This window comes from Triticum aestivum, chromosome 1B (assembly GCF_018294505.1).
Source record: "Triticum aestivum cultivar Chinese Spring chromosome 1B, IWGSC CS RefSeq v2.1, whole genome shotgun sequence".
NCBI lineage: Eukaryota > Viridiplantae > Streptophyta > Magnoliopsida > Poales > Poaceae > Triticum > Triticum aestivum.
Window position 1 is genome coordinate 298815017 of NC_057795.1, and position 15554 is coordinate 298830570.

The following is a 15554-nucleotide window of genomic DNA, read 5'->3' on the forward strand; positions in this document are numbered from 1 at the left end:
TGGACCGCGCTACTGTTAAATGTGCCACACCACACGGCCAGGTCAAGAGACACTAGCAGCGCTTGGAACCTATGCAATGCTACAACTAAAGCAATAGCACTAACGCTCTTTGTCGCCCCGCGCTACAGCTGTGGATAGACATCCACTGGCCCGACTGGCCTCCTCACCTCTCTCTCTCATTTCTCTCTCTCTCTCTCTCTCTCCCACGCGATCCCCAAATCGCTGCCCCTGCCGCTGGCCTCCCTTGCCAACTCCGGCGAGCTCTGGCGCCGTCCAGCATACCCACGGCTCCCCCTCACTGAGTTCTACCTGATCCACCTTTTCGATCTGCTTTCCCCTGCCTCGTGTGGTCGCTCGCTTCGGTCAAACCTTGCTAGGGTTTCGGTGCTTGCGGGGCTAGGTCGCCGGCGTGGTTCCGGCGCCTTGCTCTTGTGTGACTCGCCTCCTGGCTGTGCCCAGGTGTTGCACGCGTCACTAATGCGGCCCAGTGGTCGCTGGCGATGCGGCGGTCGCCTGCCTCTCCACGGCTTCGCGTACCTCCCCTCCTGCCGTCATGTGACGACGGTGAGTTGGCCACACCGCAACCGCGGCGGTGGCGATGCACGGCCTCGGCTATAACCCCTTCATGGTGAGCTTCTCCTTCTCTGCCCAATTGCTGCCTCTACTGCCTAGACCATGGCCGTGGTGATCTTGGTCCTCTTCGTGTACTGGTAATATGACTTAGGTTCTTGAGGACGCTTGGATTGATGGCTATGGTCTGCTACTTGATTTGTGCTTTACTGAAATTAGTTGGGGTAGTTGGTTACTGTTTAGGGTTCATATTTGGGCCTAGATTTGTTGATGTGCTAATGCTCCGGTTGATCCACTTGTCCATACTCTAGTTCTAGTTCATGCCTACGGAATCGTCATTGGGGATTTGGTGCTGCTGGTGGTCCTATGTGTTGCTGGTGGTCCTATGTGCACTTGTTTGATATACTAGCATTGTATCCTTAACTGACAGTTAAACCATTAACCTACCATGCATATAGATGTGTTCATGTGGAATTGATGCTACTCTAACTCTGTGATCAACTTGTGGTCATGATCTAGTTCTGGTTGTAGTTCTTGTTATTTAAATGTTCCTTTTATTTCAGTTTCTCTTGCTGCAAGTATAATTACATGCTTATATTCTTGTTGGCCGTATCTGTGTTCAATACATATTAGTTTTTATTTAAATACCATGTACTGGTATTTCTTGTTCTGTTTAGTACATCATCTTTTAGTGGTTTAGTTGTATATTGCACATCACATAGTCATGGTAGTTGCATGTGGTGACACTTCTTTTATTGCTTTAGTTATATCAGATGTTTCTTTTACATGCTTAGTAATTAACAGTATCATTGGTTTAAATGATATAGCCCTTTATTTATAGATACTTATATTGCTTTACCTGGTTCAGTTTAGAATAGATGCTCTCTTGGTCTTAGCTTTTCTCTCTTCCTTTCTTTCCTCCTCTTCTAAACTCTACTGATAAGAACAGTTGCTCCTTGATCTTAACCAAGCCCATGATGCTGGTCTGAGGCTCCTTGACCTTAACGACTTGGCTCTCCAAGCAACAAAATCAGTTCAGCGGCGCTCTTGGATCCTCTTTCTTGCTTATTGGTCAGATTCTGAATCTAGATTCTGCTATTTTGGTTCATATTCCATTGATTTGGTATGCTACATCTACATTGATGCATCAACTCTGCCCCATAATATGGATACATGTTTGCAGGCAGTTTTCTTCGATAGTTTTGTGTTGCCATTGCTACCAGTCATCAGATTTTGGTAAGTTATCTAACACTGCTGTTAGAGTCCAGATGCGCCTTTTAGGTTTAGGAGCACCGCTGTCTAGCTCAGCAGGCGAGAGCTCTAAGTGTTGTTATGTCTGAAATTCCATGGACAACCTTGTTTTGTTGGCATAGTTATTACTAGCCATGCTCGGCAGTATGACACACATTGTGGCCGATGGATTTCGGTTTTCCATGTGGTGTAAAAAGAAATATGTAGTAGTTTTTTTCCTATTTAATTGATAACTACTTGGATCGTGGAGGGTGGTGTTGAACGTGTATGAGTGTTTGATTTACTTATTCCTCTCACAGATGAGGAGAGTAGAAAGTAGCAGTTGGTATTGCTTCTAGTGTAGCAGGCTAAAGCACTGATCTTAGAAAAATAAATAGGTATCCTAAACACCATGATTGTAAACGTGGAAGTCTGTTGTATCAAACGATTATATCGAAACGGTTTTGGCAAGATGTGATGGTCAACTGCACTATGTGTGTCTCACTAGTAGTTGTAACAGGTGCTCATTCTTCCTGATGGACTGAAATGCTTTTGTGCATTACCTGTGTTTACACAGTGTATTTTTTATCTGTGGCACTTGCAGACTTGTGAATCAATCAAGATGCATTTACAATCTTGATCGTAAGAGCTTTCGTAAGATAAGCTTGTGTCTAGCTTTGCTTCCTCACTTTGCTTCTATTATTCCAATTAATTGAAAAGGATCCAAACAAGGCAGTTCCATTGTTCCGAGCAGCTCTTAACAGTGGTGAACAATTGAGAGTGCATTGAAGGATATGGCTACTATATTGAAACAAGCAAACCGGGCTGAAGAAGCCATCGATGCGATAAGATCCTTCTGTGACCGTTGTCCCAATGAAGCTCGGGAGTCTCTTAACAATATTCTTCTTGACCTATACAAGGTATCTCGGACCTGTAAATTTACGTATATAATCTAATAATAAACCCATATCACATTTGTGTATGATTGGTAGCCTAGTATTTATAACAATCTTCGTCTGTGTTGAACCAGAAATGCGGTAGGACAAAAGAAACAGATTGAAATGCTGATAGTGAAGCTGAGAATGGTTGATGTGGATCTAGCTTCTGACCGGTGGAAAGCAAAGATTTCTAAATCTCATGGAAGAGTATTATATCTCTCTTTGAGGGATGAAAAGGCAAGGTAATGAAAGTCTTTCGTACATCTTCATTTGTCCCGCAAACGCCATTCTAAGGCTCTGCTTTGTCTTGAAGGTTGTTGGGTAACCTCGCCTGGGCCTATATGCAGCCTGATAACTATGAGGAGGCTGAAATGCTCTACAAGTATATATCTCGGCCTTGAATTCGGCGTCCACGGCCAAACCCAGGTACCTACAAACTCCCCTCTGTTCTGTTTTAGACCGTCATACTAGTCAAATAGACCGTAATACTAGTATGATTCTGTAGCTAGAGAGACATTGTTGGTTCTGATGCTTATTGATTGACACACCAAGTGCTGTTACTACTGATGATTACTAGTAATACAACAATAATACATCTGCAACCAAGAGTTAAATTGAAGTGACCTGACAGTAAAGGGTACAATGTTGGTAATAATCTGCTATTGCTGATGCCTTCTTGCTTGCTTGCTTGCGAATGACCTGGGAATTACTCCTACTTGGTGCACAAACTTTGCTTGTTGCAATTTGCCTCAAAATCTTGGATTCGGAATCTATAATAAGATTTGGTCATGCCTAGCACTGTATCCTTCTTAAGTTGGGTTTTCCCCAATTTCTAGGATTGGTCTGTTAGGAACTGCTTATAATTCATATATATACTATGCTGCTGCTATATGCTTTTGTTTCTGCTATTGTTACTTAGTGATCTATAGGTTACTGTTATATTGTACTAATGCTCCAGCTTCTTTTGAGTTCCTAGTAGTGGTGTTGGTTCATTATTTAATTCCAGGATTTCTGAGTTCCTAGTAGGGAACACATGGACATGAAGCTACGGCGGCGACGAATACGATATCGACATTGGGCTGCGGCGACGATGATGACGACAACATCCGCATCGACACAGGGTTACGACGGCAACGAAGACGACATCAACACCATCAACACGGCCTTGTGGAGGCGCTGACGCCGACGACATAGACGCGTGGCATATATTGTGTGTGTGTGTGTGTGTGCGCATGTGCGTGTGTTAATTATCTACATCAGATATGTATGATTGATGATTGACTGTATGCATAACATGTACGTATTGTGAAATGCATGTCTAAACTGAAATAGGTAGACTTTTATTTTTTTTAAATCCTAATTTGTTACCAGTAGCGTGGGTGTATCATAGAAACGGTACTGCTATTCCTTTACTAGTAGTGTGGGTGTGGAATACTAGTAGCATGGGGCATCAGCGCTACTGGTATGTCTATTTAGCAGTAGCGTGGGGTAAAACACACGCTACTGCTAAAAAATAGTTGTAGCGTCATAGTAGTAGCATGAGAACCTACACTACTGGTAGTCCAAAAACCCACGCTACTGGTAAGGTTCTTCCTAGTAGTGTTCATCACCGGTTGCAGCTCCCTGGCTCGCCGTGGAAGCATCCTTCCTCATCTGTTCCAGCACTTTGGGTTGCCGGTAGTAGCAAAACGGCGCGCCGGTTGCAGCTCTCCACATAGCTGATTCTAGCATCCCCTCATCGCGTGCTTGTAGCATATGGCGCCGCCAATCACAGCTCTCCACGCTGCCGATTCCAGCATCCTAGATCGTCGTTGGTAGCATCACGTCTTTTCGCTCATAGTTGTGTGCCTCACCACTCGTAGCATCACCGTCGGCAGGTTGCAGCTTGATGTCGTGCTAGTTCCAGCACCTGACATAGCCTGTAGAAACACCGGTCCTCCATGGTCGTGCCACCGGAGCTTGCCAGTTTGTAGCGACCAGACCTCAAACTGTCTGATCTCTGTGCAACAGTGTCATCCCTGGATCGGTAATGCTGACATGCACAGTACTTGAAGGATTTATAACAGAGTAGCAATCACACACTTATTACATCGAATGTCTCAAAAGGGAACTTATTACAATAAATATGGCTTAAGGCCATCTAAATACGATAACAGCGGAATGCTTGGAATATAAAGTGAGTCCATCAACTCCAACAGCATCACTGAGTGAAAGATCACGACCTAAGGCACCTTACTCGTCGTCTGAAAAGTCTGCAACATGAACCTTGTGTTGGGGAACGTAGTAATTTAAAAAAATTTCCTACGCACACGCAAGATCATGGTGATGGCATAGCAACGAGAGGGGAGAGTGTTCGTCCACGTACCCTCGTAGACCGTAAGCGGAAGCGTTATGACAACGCGGTTGATGTAGTCGTACGTCTTCACGATCCGACCGATCCAAGCACCGAACGTACGACACCTCCGAGTTCAGCACACGTTCAGCTCGATGACGATCCCCGGGCTCCGATCCAGCAAAGCTTCGGGGATGAGTTCCATCAGCACGACGGCGTGGTGACGATGATGATGTTCTACCGGCGCAGGGCTTCGCCTAAACTCCGTGACGATATGACCGAGGTGGAATATGGTGGAGGGGGGCACCGCACACGGCTAAGGAACGATCCGTAGATCAACTTGTGTGTTCTGGGGTGCCCCCTGCCCCCGTATATAAAGGAGCAAGGGAGGGTTGCGGCCGGCCCTAGGAGGAGGCGCGCCGGAGGAGTCCTACTCCCACCGGGAGTAGGACTCCCCCCCTTCCCTAGTTGGACTAGGACTTGGGGGGAAGGAGGAGAGGGGGAAAGGAAAGGGGGCCGCCGCCCCCCTCCTTGTCCTATTCGGACTTGGGGGGGGGGGGGGAGGGAGGGGCGCGCGGCTACCCCTTGGCCCCTTCTCCTCTTCCTCCACTAGGCCCACTAAGGCCCATTAGGTCACCGGGGGGTTCGGTAAAATGCCGATTTTACCCGGAACACTTCCGATGTCCAAACGTAAGCTTCCAATATATCAATCTTTATGTCTCGACCATTCCGAGACTCCTCGTCATGTCCGTGATCACATCCGGGACTCCGAACAAACTTTGGTACATCAAAACTTGTAAACTCATAATAAAACTGTCATCGAAACGTTAAGCGTGCGGACCCTACGGGTTCGAGAACTATGTAGACATGACCTAAAACCATTCTCGGTCAATAACCAATAGCGGGACCTGGATGCCCATATTGGTTCCTACATATTCTACGAAGATCTTTTATCGGTCAAACCGCATAACAACATACGTTGTTCCCTTTGTCATCGGTATGTTACTTGCCCGAGATTTGATCGTCGGTATCCAATACCTAGTTCAATCTCATTACCGGCAAGTCTCTTTACTCGTTCTGTAATACGTCATCTCATAACTAACTTATTAGTTATAATGCTTGCAAGGCTTAAGTGATGAGTATTACCGAGAGGGCCCAGAGATACCTCTCCGACAATCGGAGTGACAAAACCTAATCTCGAAATACGCCAACTCAACATGTACCTTCGGAGACACCTGTAGTACTCCTTTATAATCACCCAGTTACGTTGTGACGTTTGGTAGTACCCAAAGTGTTCCTCCGGTAAACGGGAGTTGCATATTTCTCATAGTTACAGGAACATGTATAAGTCATGAAGAAAGCAATAGCAGAATACTAAACGATCAAGTGCTAAGCTAACGGGATGGGTCATGTCAATCACATCATTCTTCTAATGATGTGATCTCATTAATCAAATGACAACACATGTCTATGGTTAGGAAACATAACCATCTTTGATTAATGAGCTAGTCAAGTAGAGGCATACTAGTGACTATATGTTTGTCTATGTATTCACACATGTATCATGTTTCCGGTTAATACAATTCTAGCATGAATAATAAACATTTATCATGATATGAGGAAATAAATAATAACTTTATTATTGCCTCTAGGGCATATTTCCTTCAGTCTCCCACTTGCACTAGAGTCAATAATCTAGATTACATAGTAATGATTCTAACACCCATGGAGTCTTGGTGTTGATCATGTTTTGCTCGTGAGAGAGGCTTAGTCAACGGGTCTGCAACATTCAGATCCGTATGTATTTTGCAAATCTCTATGTCTCCCACTTGGACTTGGTCCCGAATGGAATTGAAGCGTCTCTTGATGTGCTTGGTCCTCTTGTGAAATCTGGATTCCTTTGCCAAAGCAATTGCACCAGTATTGTCACAGAAGATCTTCATTGGTCCCGATGCACTAGGTATGACACCTAGATCGGTAATGAACTCCTTCATCCAGACTCCTTCATTTGCTGCTTCAGAAGCAGCTATGTACTCCGCTTCACATGTAGATCCCGCCACGACGCTTTGTTTAGAACTGCACCAACTTACAGCTCCACCGTTTAATAAAAAACACGTATCCGGTTTGCGATTTAGAATCGTCCGGATCAGTGTCAAAGCTTGCATCAACGTAACCATTTACGATTAGCTCTTTGTCACCTCCATATACGAGAAACATATCCTTAGTCCTTTTCAGGTATTTCAGGATGTTTTTGACCGCTGTCCAGTGACCCACTCCTGGATTACTTTGGTACCTTCCTGTTAAGCTTATTGCTAAGCATACATCAGGTCTAGTACATAGCATTGCATACATGATAGAGCCTATGGCTGAAGCATAGGGAACATCTTTCATTTTCTCTCTATCTTCTGCTGTGGTCGGGCATTGAGTTTGACTCAACTTCACACCTTGTAGCACAGGCAAAAAACCTTTCTTTGCCTGATCCATTTTGAACTTTTTCAAAATTTTGTCAAGGTATGTGCTTTGTGAAAGTCCTATTAAGCGTCTTGATCTATCTCTATAGATCTTGATGCCCAATATGTAAGCAGCTTCACCGAGGTCTTTCATTGAAAAACTTTTATTCAAGTATCCCTTTATGCTATCCAGAAATTCTATATCATTTCCAATTAATAATATGTCATCTACATATAAAATCAGAAATGCTACAGAGCTCCCACTCACTTTCTTGTAAATACAGGCTTCTCCAAAAGTCTGTATAAAACCATATGCTTTGATCACACTATCAAAACGTTTATTCCAACTCCGAGATGCTTGCACCAGCCCATAAATAGATCGCTGGAGTTTGCACACTTTGTTAGCACCTTTTGGATCAACAAAACCTTCTGGTTGCATCATATACAACTCTTCTTCCAGAAATCCATTCAAGAATGCAGTTTTGACATCTATTTGCCAAATTTCATAATCATGAAATGCAGCAATAGCTAACATGATTCGGACAGACTTAAGCATCGCTATGGGTGAGAAAGTCTCATCGTAGTCAACCCCTTGAACTTGTCGAAAACCATTCGCAACAAGTCGAGCTTTATAGACAGTTATATTTCCATCAGCGTCAGTCTTGTTCTTAAAAATCCATTTATTCTCAATGGCTTTCCGATCATCGGGCAAGTCAACCAAAGTCCATACTTTGTTTTCGTACATGGATCCCATCTCAAATTTCATGGCCTCTAGCCATTTTGCAGAATCTGGGCTCATTATCGCTTCCTCATAGTTCGTAGGTTCATCATGGTCAAGTAACATGACTTCCAGAATAGGATTACCGTACCACTCTGGTGCGGATCTTACTCTGGTAGACCTGCGAGGTTCAGTAGAAACTTGATCTGAAGTTTCATGATCAATATCATTAGCTTCCTCACTAGTTGGTGTAGTTGTCACAGGAACTGGTTCTTGTGATGAACTACTTTCCAATAAGGGAGAAGATACAGTTATCTCATCAAGTTCTACTTTCCTCCCACTCACTTCTTTCGAGAGAAACTCCTTCTCTAGAAAGGATCCGAATTTAGCAACGAAAATCTTGCCCTCAGATCTGTGATAGAAGGTGTACCCAATAGTCTCCTTTGGGTATCCTATGAAGACACATTTCTCCGATTTGGGTTCGAGCTTATCTGGTTGAAGTTTCTTCACATAAGCATCGCAGCCCCAAACTTTAAGAAACAACAACTTTGGTTTCTTGCCAAACCACAGTTCATAAGGTGTCGTCTCAACGGATTTCGATGGTGCCCTATTTAACGTGAATGCGGCCGTCTCTAAAGCATAACCCCAAAACGATAGCGGTAAATCAGTAAGAGTCATCACAGATCGCACCATATCTAGTAAAGTACGATTACGACGTTCGGACACACCATTTCGTTGTGGTGTTCCGGGTGGCGTGAGTTGCGAAACTATTCCGCATTGTTTCAAGTGTAGACCAAACTCGTAACTCAAATATTCTCCTCCATGATCAGATCGTAGAAACTTTATTTTCTTGTTACGATGATTTTCCACTTCACTCTGAAATTCTTTGAACTTTTCAAATGTTTCAGACTTGTGTTTCATTAAGTAGATATACCCATATCTGCTCAAATCATCCGTGAAGGTGAGAAAATAACGATATCCGCCGCGAGCCTCAACATTCATTGGACCACAAACATCAGTATGTATGATCTCCAACAAATCAGTTACTCGCTCCATAGTTTCGGAGAACGGCGTTTTAGTCATCTTGCCCATGAGGCACGGTTCGCAAGTACCAAGTGATTCATAATCAAGTGATTCCAAAAGCCCATCAGTATGGAGTTTCTTCATGCGTTTTACACCGATATGACCTAAACGGCAGTGCCACAAATAAGTTGCACCATCGTTATCAACTCTGCATCTTTTGGTTTCAACACTATGAATATGTGTATCACTACTATCGAGATTTAATAAAAATAGACCACTCTTCAAGGGTGCATGACCATAAAAGATATTACTCATATAAATAGAACAACCATTATTCTCTGATTTAAATGAATAACCGTCTCGCATCAAACAAGATCCAGATATAATGTTCATGCTCAACGCTGGCACCAAATAACAATTATTTAGGTCTAATACTAATCCCGATGGTAGATGTAGAGGTAGCGTGCCGACCGCGATCACATCGACTTTGGAACCATTTCCCACGCGCATCGTCACCTCGTCCTTAGCTAATCTTCGCTTAATCCGTAGTCCCTGTTTCGAGTTGCAAATATTAGCAACAGAACCAGTATCAAATACCCAGGTGCTACTGCGAGCATTAGTAAGGTACACATCAATAACATGTATATCACATATACCTTTGTTTACTTTGCCATCCTTCTTATCCGCCAAATACTTGGGGCAGTTCCGCTCCCAGTGTCCAGTCTGCTTGCAGTAGAAGCACTCAGTTTCAGGCTTAGGTCCAGACTTGGGTTTCTTCTCTTGAGCAGCAACTTGCTTGCCGTTCTTTTTGAAGTTCCCCTTCTTCTTCCCTTTGCCCTTTTTCTTGAAACTGGTGGTCTTGTTAACCATCAACACTTGATGCTCCTTCTTGATTTCTACCTCCGCAGCTTTTAGCATTGCGAAGAGCTCGGGAATAGTTTTGTTCATCCCTTGCATATTATAGTTCATCATGAAGCTCTTATAGCTTGGTGGCAGTGATTGGAGAATTCTGTCAATGACACTATCATTAGGAAGATTAACTCCCAGTTGAATCAAGTGATTATTATACCCAGACATTTTGAGTATGTGTTCACTGACAGAACTATTCTCCTCCATCTTGCAGCTGTAGAACTTATTGGAGACTTCATCTCTCTCAATCCGGGCATTTGCTTGAAATATTAACTTCAACTCCTGGAACATCTCATATGCTCCATGACGTTCAAAACGTCGTTGAAGACCCGGTTCTAAGCCGTAAAGCATGGCACACTGAACTATAGAGTAGTCATCAGCTTTGCTCTGCCAGACGTTCTTAACGTCGTCAGTTGCATCAGCAGCAGGCCTGGCACCCAGCGGTGCTTCCAGGACGTAACTTTTCTGTGCAACAATGAGGATAATCCTCAGGTTACGGACCCAGTCCGTGTAATTGCTACCATCAGCTTTCAACTTTGCTTTCTCAAGGAACGCATTAAAATTTAACGGAATAACAGCACGAGCCATCTATCTACAAACAAACATAGACAAGAAAAATACTATCAGGTACTAAGTTCATGATAAATTTAAGTTCAATTAATCATATTACTTAAGAACTCCCACTTAGACAGACATCTCTCTAGTCATCTAAGTGATCACGTGATCCAAATCAACTAAACCATGTCCGATCATCACGTGAGATGGAGTAGTTTCAATGGTGAACATCACTATGTTGATCATATCTACTATATGATTCACGTTCGACCTTTCTGTCTCCGTGTTCCGAGGCCATATCTGTATATGCTAGGCTCGTCAAGTATGACCCGAGTATTCCACGTGTGCAACTGTTTTGCACCTGTTGTATTTGAACGTAGAGCCTATCACACCCGATCATCATGTGGTGTCTCAGCACGAAGAACTTTCGCAACGGTGCATACTCAGGGAGAACACTTCTTGATTATTAAGTGAGAGATCATCTTAAAATGCTACCGTCAATCAAAGCAAGATAAGATGCATAAAGGATAAACATCACATGTAATCAATATAAGTGATATGATATGGCCATCATCATCTTGTGCTTGTGATCTCCATCTTCGAAGCACCGTCATGATCACCATCATCACCGGCGCGACACCTTGATCTCCATCGTAGCATCGTTGTCGTTACGCCATCTATTGCTTCTACGACTATCGCTACCGCTTAGTGATAAAGTAAAGCAATTACAGGGCGTTTGCATTTCATACAATAAAGCGACAACCATATGGCTCCTACCAGTTGCCGATAACTTCGGTTACAAAACATGATCATCACATACAATAAAATATAGCATCACGTCTTGACCATATCACATCACAACATGCCCTGCAAAAACAAGTTAGACGTCTTCTACTTTGTTGTTGCAAATTTTACGTGGCTGCTACGGGCTTAGCAAGAACCGTTCTTACCTACGCATCAAAACCACAACGATAGTTTGTCAAGTTGGTGCTGTTTTAACCTTCACAAGGACCGGGCATAGCCACACTCGGTTCAACTAAAGTGAGAGAGACAGAACCCGCCGGTCACCTTTAAGCAACGAGTGCTCGCAGCGGTGAAACCAGTCTCGCGTAAGCGTACGCGTAATGTCGGTCCGGGCCGCTTCATCTCACAATGCCGCCGAACCAAAGTATGACATGCTGGTAAGCAGTATGACTTATATCGCCCACAACTCACTTGTGTTCTACTCATGCATATAACATCAACGCATAAAACCTGGCTCTGATACCACTGTTGGGGAACGTAGTAATTTCAAAAAATTTCCTACGCACACGCAAGATCATGGTGATGGCATAGCAATGAGAGGGGAGAGTGTTCGTCCACGTACCCTCGTAGACAGTAAGCGGAAGCGTTATGACAACGCGGTTGATGTAGTCATACGTCTTCACGATCCGACCGATCCAAGCACCGAACGTACGGCACCTCCGAGTTCAGCACACGTTCAGCTCGATACGATCCCCGGGCTCCGATCCAGCAAAGCTTCGGGGATGAGTTCCGTCAGCACGACGCGTGGTGACGATGATGATGTTCTACCGGCGCAGGGCTTCGCCTAAACTCCGCGACGATATGACCGAGGTGGAATATGGTGGAGGGGGGCACCCCACACGGCTAAGGAACGATCCGTAGATCAACTTGTGTGTTCTGGGGTGCCCCCTGCCCCCGTATATAAAGGAGCAAGGGGGGTTGCGGCCGGCCCTAGGAGGAGGTGCGCCGGAGGAGTCCTACTCCCACCGGGAGTAGGACTCCCCCCCTTCCCTAGTTAGACTAGGACTTGGGGGGAAGGAGGAGAGGGGGAAAGGAAAGGGGGGCGCCGCCCCCCCTCCTTGTCCTATTCGGACTTGGGGGGGGGGGGAGGGGCGCACGGCTGCCCCTTGGCCCCTTCTCCTCTTCCTCCACTAGGCCCACTAAGGCCCATTAGGTCACCGGGGGGTTCCGGTAACCTCTCGGTACTCCGGTAAAATGCCGATTTTACCTGGAACACTTCCGATGACCAAACGTAAGCTTCCAATATATCAATCTTTATGTCTCGACCATTCCGAGACTCCTCGTCATGTCCGTGATCACATCCGGGACTCCGAACAAAATTCGGTACATCAAAACTTGTAAACTCATAATAAAACTGTCATCGAAACGTTAAGCGTGCGGACCCTACGGGTTCGAGAACTATGTAGACATGACCTAAAACCATTCTCGGTCAATAACCAATAGCGGGACCTGGATGCCCATATTGGTTCCTACATATTCTACGAAGATCTTTTATCGGTCAAACCGCATAACAACATACGTTGTTCCCTTTGTCATCGGTATGTTACTTGCCCGAGATTTGATCGTCGGTATCCAATACCTAGTTCAATCTCGTTACCAGCAAGTCTCTTTACTCGTTCTGTAATACGTCATCTCATAACTAACTTATTAGTTATAATGCTTGCAAGGCTTAAGTGATGAGTATTACCGAGAGGGCCCAGAGATACCTCTCCGACAATTGGAGTGACAAAACCTAATCTCGAAATACGCCAACTCAACATGTACCTTCGGAGACACCTGTAGTACTCCTTTATAATCACCCAGTTACGTTGTGACGTTTGGTAGTACCCAAAGTGTTCCTCCGTAAACGGGAGTCGCATATTTCTCATAGTTACAGGAACATGTATAAGTCATGAAGAAAGCAATAGCAGAATACTAAACGATCAAGTGCTAAGCTAACGGGATGGGTCATGTCAATCACATCATTCTTCTAATGATGTGATCTCATTAATCAAATGACAACACATGTCTATGGTTAGGAAACATAACCATCTTTGATTAATGAGCTAGTCAAGTGGAGGCATACTAGTGACTATATGTTTGTCTATGTATTCACACATGTATCATGTTTCCGGTTAATACAATTCTAGCATGAGTAGTAAACATTTATCATGATATGAGGAAATAAATAATAACTTTATTATTGCCTCTAGGGCATATTTCCTTCACCTTGCAGCCCGAAACGGGTCAGCACATGGAATATGCTGGCAATGTAACACATATAGAGTAATGAACAGAATAATGCTATCACTACATGCATATATGGCTGGTGGAAAGCTTTACGGTTACAGTTTTGCATAAAGCCAAATTTTCCCTACTACAGAGGAATAAGTTTTATTTAACTATCATGGTGGTTGTTAAACATTGAGATGGTTCACCCAACTCAATCCCAATTAAGCATCATCATTAACCCAATCAAATTATATTAAGAGTGATGAGATCCACATGATAATCCAAGAACTAGATACTCAAAACGTCCATAACCGGGGACACGACTAACCATGATTAGTCTGTACACTCTGCAGAGGTTTGCGCACTTTTCCCTAGAAGACTCGAATACATCCATGGTCGGAGAAAGGAGACACAGTCTTTCTGAAACAATAACTCTTTACTCTGGGTGGACAGTTACACCTACTTTCCCCTACATCTGCTAGCCCACCACTGAAAGAGGTCTTGCAACTTACTCAACTATGCTAGAGCCCATAATAGCTTGTGGCTGAACACGGAAGTTTCTAGCATGAACAATTTTATGATCCCTTTGAGCCTGGGTGGCGGTCCATAGGAGAAACACACACTAGTAGAAAAAGGGCCTATTGTCCCGGTCCGTAAGGGCCATTTGTCCCGGTTTTTGAACTGGGACTAAAGTGTCGGTACTAATGCCCTTGACCTTCAGTCCCGGTTCTTACAAAAACCGGGACAGATGGGCCTCCACGTGGCCAGAGCGGCAAGCCCAGGCAGGAGGCCCTTTGGTCCCAGTTGGTGGCACCAACCGGGACCAATAGGGATCCACGCGTCAGCATTTCAGGTGTTGGGGTTTTTGTTTTTTTGAAGGGGGGGGGGTTAGGGGGTTTTGGGGGGTTAATTTAGGTGTTTCATATATTGTGTTAGCTAGCTAACTAATAGAGAGAAGTGTCCTCTCTTATCTCCGTGCTTGGTTGACGCTATGTACTATACGTATAGAGAGGACTAGACACGCTAGCTAGTAAGCAAATGAAAGAAACAGAAGATCGTCATGAACATATGCATACAGAGAGTAGTGATCACTACAAAAAAAGACCCATCCGTGACATTTTGGGCCGAACGATTTTTTTTTCTGTCATACATATGACACTTCTATGATGATAATTGTGACAAAACCCGGTATCATCATAGATGTGGTGGGCTCCTACTTCTATGACAAAAAATCATGACAGAAAATGGGCTTTTTGTCCTAGGCAGGCCGGAGACGCAGCTGCATGACATTCTTTGGGCCGTCCATGACGGAAAAAACCGTGGTAGAAGCGAGGGCGAGGAAAATTTCGGGGAGTTCCCGGTTACGGTGGGTGGTCGAGGGCCGAGCGATGCGCGTTTCTCTCGTACACGTACGCGCGTGTGTGCGAGGCGTTGGCTCTAACTGAACCCGAGCGAGGCGTTGGGCTCTAACTGAACCCGAGCGATTGCACTACAGGCTACGCGTTACTGAATCCGTGCGATCGATGGATGGCTGTTAACTGAACCCGATCGAGCGATTCCTTCGCTACTGCTGCTAACTGAAATCGATCGATGCTGCCTCTCTGGATGAACAGTGAGCATTGCAGGGGGGGGGTTGGATGAACAGTGAGCGGTGGGGGGGGGTGAACTGGACCCCGTGGCGTTGCCTTGATCGAGCCGGTTTGGGCTGGATGAACAGGACCCCGTGGAGGGCTGGATGAATAGGATGACCCCGTGGAGGGCTTGATGAACAATAGACGGTGGAGGGGTGCCCTGGAGGGGTGGTTGAACAGTAG

General features: G+C 44.7%; 1 long non-coding RNA gene across 14 annotated transcripts; it reads left to right on the forward strand.

Annotated features, from left to right (window-relative positions):
- Window positions 1-60: 60 nt before the first annotated feature.
- On the forward strand, window positions 61-4111 carry LOC123120565 (uncharacterized). Of its 14 annotated transcripts, none has more exons than XR_006459522.1 (7): window positions 63-628; window positions 882-983; window positions 1542-1641; window positions 1754-2720; window positions 2831-2980; window positions 3052-3164; window positions 3762-4111. It is a non-coding gene; the product is annotated as an uncharacterized lncRNA (long non-coding RNA). The 14 variants fall into 14 exon arrangements; XR_006459524.1 differs by lacking the exon at window positions 63-628 and having other exon boundaries at window positions 635-983; window positions 1754-1806; window positions 2521-2720; XR_006459521.1 differs by having other exon boundaries at window positions 61-628; window positions 1542-2720.
- The last annotated feature ends 11443 nt before the right edge of the window (window positions 4112-15554 follow it).